General features: G+C 35.5%; 1 pseudogene; it reads right to left on the bottom strand.

The window, feature by feature from the left end:
* Positions 1-4234: 4234 nt before the first annotated feature.
* Positions 4235-4983, bottom strand: LOC102847229 (annotated as a pseudogene).
* Positions 4984-5320: the final 337 nt, after the last annotated feature.

The raw sequence follows: 5320 nt of genomic DNA, 5'->3' as shown, positions 1-5320 counted from the left end.
GAGATGCAAATCAAAACAACTATGAGATATCATCTCACCTCAGTAAGAATAGCAAAATTTTAACAGAATAGTAAACAACAAACGCTAGTGAGGTTGTGGAGAAACTGGAACCCTTATTCACTGTTGGTGGGAGTGTAAACTGGTGCAGCTACTATGGAAGGCAGTATGGCGCTTTCTCAAAAAGTTGCAAATGAAAAACCATTTGACCCAGAAATTCCTCTATTCGGAATATATCCCAAAGAAACCATAACCACCACCCAAGCAGATATATGCACACTCATGTTTATCACAGCTTTGTTCACAATAACAAAGAGTTGGAAGCAAGTGCCTATCATCAAATGAATGGATAGAGAAGCTCTGGTATAGTCACACAATGGAATACTACACTGCATTGAAAAACAAGGAACTCATGAAATATTATTCAAAATGAATGACCCTGGAGGACATTATGCTGAGTCAAATATCTTAGTCACAAAAAGACAAATACTGGATAGTGCCACTGTTGTAAAATGGGACAGATATCGGGGTTGAGTGGAGACTGAGAAAGATGGGATAATTTATGCATACTGCATTGAAACAGATGGAAGAGAGAACTATTTAAAAGAGATATATGATTACGTATTATTACCATGACAGGGATCCAGAATGAAGGCTGCATAGTGGAGCAGACTTGGGGGGGTGGGCAACGGATTGTATAACAATGAAAGATTTTTTTTCCTTTTACTTTTCAAAGAGAAGAACAAACTGGAGGGGAGGGGTGGGCAGGGAGAAAAGTGCAACAATGAATGAATGGAAATCCTAAATCTCTGTAAATTTTCATTAAAATTGATAAAAATAATAATTTTTTTAAAATGGAGAGACCAGTGAACCTAAGTTACTTGCATAAGACTTTATTTTATCCAAAAAAGGGTTTTATTTCGTGAAATCTCTCTTCATGAGAGATTTGATTAATTTTATTCTTGCTATTGAACTTTTGATGGTAAAAAGATATAATTAGAAGCTTTTTCGATTTAAGTATGTGATTTATTTATGCAAAAGCTTAGAAATACAAGTTATTGACACTGCTAAAGCTAAAAATAACGTGATCACTTGTTTCTCAGTCACTATTATTGTTTGGACTTTACTAATTTTGCAAATAGTGTCACATCCAAGGTGATGGGCCTAAGAAGAGTCAGACATGCCAACGATGTCTGTTTCCTAAAATAACACCGCAGAACACATGTATATTCAACATTAATAGTGCTGCTACGAGTTCAAAGAGGATGGAAACTGAGGAAAATACATCTTTAGGTCTGATTTTTCATTAGAGTCATGGTAATAAATTTCATATTCAAGTTGTGTGTCAGTTATGAAGAAATAGAAATAAGTGACTGTATACTATCAAGAGGTCTAATTAAAATAGGGATTTTCTTTTAAAGACTACTGGAAATCACATTTGAAAAAAATGACATGAAGAGTCAAAATGTTTGTTGCATTTTTGTTTTATTGTGATGAGAATCCTGAAAGAACCGCTAAGATCTATGTACAGGGTTTTTATTTTAACATTATTCACGAGGGGAAAATTATATAGCTCAGTAATCAATGAAAACAAATGGTACAGTAAGTCCAATGGATTCCTACATGGCATCAGGTCAGAACTGACTCACAGCTCACCCTTCAGTGGGTTTTCAAAAGCAGAAATTGCATGTGAGGAAATTGACCATTTTTCACCAACAGAGCTCCTGGTAGATTCAAACCAAATGCCTTTGGATTGGCAGCACAAGTCATTACCACTAAGCCAGCATAGCTCCCTCCTTCTCTAGATAGAAAACCATTGTTCAGTAAAATAGTTTCTTGAATTAAACATAGATAATTATGTATAAATAATATTGTATATTGTACATAAATAACACTGGAAAGTTACAATTGCTTAATGATTTCTAAGATTCAAAATCAAGTATCTTTTTTTGTGTGAGTTTTTTTGAGATGCGTTCATTTTCTGGTATGTGGTGTTTGTTGTGTGGGGTGTTTCTTTTTGTTTTATTTTTATTAAAATAGTGCCAAATGTAAAGAAGAAAGTTCTCAATTCCCCTAAAACTGAAACCAAAGCAAAAGGGTTAAATGCTCAAAGAGCAGTCCTGAGGACCTACACACACACACACAAACATACACACACACACACACACACAGAGAGAGAGAGAGAGAGAGAGAAAGCTATTAGTTGTCCACCTCCTGGAATCCTAAAATGTTAATACTCTGAATGTATCCCTAAAAAGAGACTCCTCAGGAGAAACAAACAGATAGCAATCCATTATCAAATTCCTCTTGACCTCAGATTCATGTGTGAAGAGGACAGAAAGTAATAACATACTTGTGTTAATCATCAGTGACAATGCCAAACATGGCTCGGTTAATCTGTGAAGAAGCTCTATGACACTGATGTGGTCAACACTTTGATCAGGCCTGTCACCTTGACATAATGTTTTGGATGTTGCCAACAAAACTGAGATCATCGAAATGCAATTAAACTGGCAAATTCCAATATAAATTTTTCTCTTGCACACACAAAAATCAAATTTCATTAAAAATAATAAAATAAATTTCTAAATAAAGTGACATTTTATCCAGAAATATGCTAAACTGAATTAGAACTCTTTGATACCATTTTCAACAAACATTTATTAAGAATTTATTTCCTCCTAGGCACAGTGCTAAATGCCAATAATCAATAAATCCATTAGTTTACTATTCTATAAGTGGACAAGAATCTCATGAGGAAGTACAATAGAAGTCATAATAAGAATTTCTCCCTTTTTGTCTCCCTGGGGTCCTTTCTGGAGACACATTCTTAACTAGAGACTAAAGTCACTCAGAAGATACTTGAAAGCAATGCAGGCAATCCCTGAATTATGAATGGGTTCCATTCATAAATCCATCTTTAAGTAGAATTTATACCTAAATTGAAATGAGTATGTTTTGTATCTAAACTCAGTAAAATGTTTATATTACCAGATAATATGCCTTTTTAAAAAATACATAAAAATAACAAGTAACAAATTTCAGAAACTCTAGAACATCTTCAATATTATAATATTTTACACATGTCCCAAAATAGCACACATTGATTATTACAAACCACTGTATTCCCCTCAAACTTTTTTTACCCTCATAGGTTTTACAATAGTGGCATTTATGTAATTCAGATGTTCACAAGCCAGGAACTATTTGCAAATACATTGTTAAAGAAATGACCTCTTTTTGTTCAAAAGAGAATAAAAAAGAAGAAGAAATGTGCTCCCTCTAAGACATAAAGTTTTACTTATTTATCTCTAAAAGCAAACCACTCTTGGGAAAGCTATGTGATCAAAATAAATAACTTGGCTGAATTTTATAAAGTAGCATAATAGAGACTTGGATAATATGAGTTGCTGATGGGTCTGTTGTTGTTGTTGTTATGTGCCACTGAGTCGTTTGTGACTCATAGCAACCCTATGTACAATAGACCTAAACCCTGCTCTATCCTGTGCCAGTCTCATTGCCTCTGACACACCCATCCCAATTACCCCAGTCACTGAATCAATCCACCTCATTAGACGGTCTGCCCCTCCTGTGCTGTCCCTCTACCCTATCAAGCATGATCTCCCTCTCCAAGAACCTGTCTCTCCTTACAACATGTGCAAAGTATGTCAGACGAAGCTGACATACTTTGAGTTATCTTCAAAAGAAGTCTTTTATTTCATTTTTATGATCCTAAAATGAGTTTACTTAACTAATTTTTAATTTATCCAGCCACAGTCACATAATGCATGAGATTTTGCATATCAGAAAGGTATTTGTCTAATCAGTATTTACAAATAATGGCAGTAAACTTTAGAGTCAACGAAGACATTAGGTTGTTTTTTTTTAGCAATGTGTTTAATTGGATGCTTTCTGTATATAAAGTTTCTAACCATCACCATTCCAGTGAAGTACATAACATTAAGGGAACAGAAGGTGCGCCAAGGTGGCAACTTCCTATCCTGGTTGCTTGTAGGGTGGGGAGTGGGGAAGGTCTTCTATTTTTTAAAATCGAGCTCCTCATTTCATTGTACAAAAAATTTACTCTGATTTGATATTAAACTGTATTGAAACAAAACGGACTAAAAAACAAATACTACTTTATGTTGAGGTAGAGGTGGGAGGAAAGAATGAGTCCTTCATATAGGACGGGATGGAGGCAGTTGGAGGAAGGGTCTGTGACTGTGACTCCAAGGGGTCACTCACGCTGCTCCATTTTTCTTTTGGTGGTCTCAGGAAAGTTCGAGTTTTATTCTCTTCTTGCCTTTTGTGTTTGCTTGGAAATTTTGCCCGGTATCCACACGACCATCTCAACTTTCCTCAGAGTTTTTCTGCCACTCCCTCTCTCGTTTGGCTTTTTCTTGGACTCCAATCTCTTCTTCCCTTTGACGCTTCCTTTCATGCATCTCTTTGGCTTCTGTTTTCTTTTAATTTCCAGTTCAGCAAAGAGCTTCATGGTCTGTTTGTGTATTGCCTGTTTGAACAGTTCAGGATCATCTTCTTCCACATTTGTGGGTTTCCCTTCTTTCTTTAATAGCTTTTTTTTCGCTTTTTTACAGTGTGCTCCACGTATTCTTTTCCTGCCTGAATTACGTCCAGGGCCCTCTTTAGTTCCTGATCCGGTAGCAACTTATAAGCTTTATCCACAGCTTCAAAGGTCCCTTGTGCTTGGTCAGCATCATCTTGATTTCTGTCAGGATGCACCAAGATAGATAACTGTCTAAATCTCTTTTTTTATTTCCTCATCTGTCACTTCAGGATCTGAAGAACCTTAAAGGGGTTCAAGTTGAAGTAGGAAGAACCAGGACGGGCCAATCTCTCAATTTTATTTTTGGATGTTAAAATCAAATCTCTCTTCTCCGTTTGCTTCACCTCACTGTAGAAGGACATAAAGGCATCCTCTGTGCTGCCACCCGAATCCCTGCTCTCCCCAGAAGCCTCCATTTCTCCCGACATTTCTTTTCTTAATCCAATTATAAAAATGATTTCCCAAAATTTTAACAATTTACCTCCTTTTATCTCATCCTTCTTTTCTTTTTTTCAATTTGTTATTATTTATTGAAAACTTGTTTGTTCTTGGAAAAAGTCCAACATTAGAAATTAAAAAAAAATGTTACATGAGCCACCGTTAATTATATTCTAATATGGGAGTAGAAGTTTAGACAAGGATAAAAGCAACCATAATACAGATAAAAGAGGTTAAGATACAAGATGAGAGAGTAGAGGGATAATGACAGAAAATGGATAAAATATAGGCAGTTAAAAGATATAAGTAAAAAAGATT

Source organism: Elephantulus edwardii, unplaced genomic scaffold, assembly GCF_000299155.1.
Source record: "Elephantulus edwardii isolate Elephantulus edwardi_28Jun2011 unplaced genomic scaffold, EleEdw1.0 scaffold00001, whole genome shotgun sequence".
NCBI classification, from domain to species: domain Eukaryota; kingdom Metazoa; phylum Chordata; class Mammalia; order Macroscelidea; family Macroscelididae; genus Elephantulus; species Elephantulus edwardii.
This window is presented reverse-complemented; position numbering and strand designations above follow the sequence as displayed.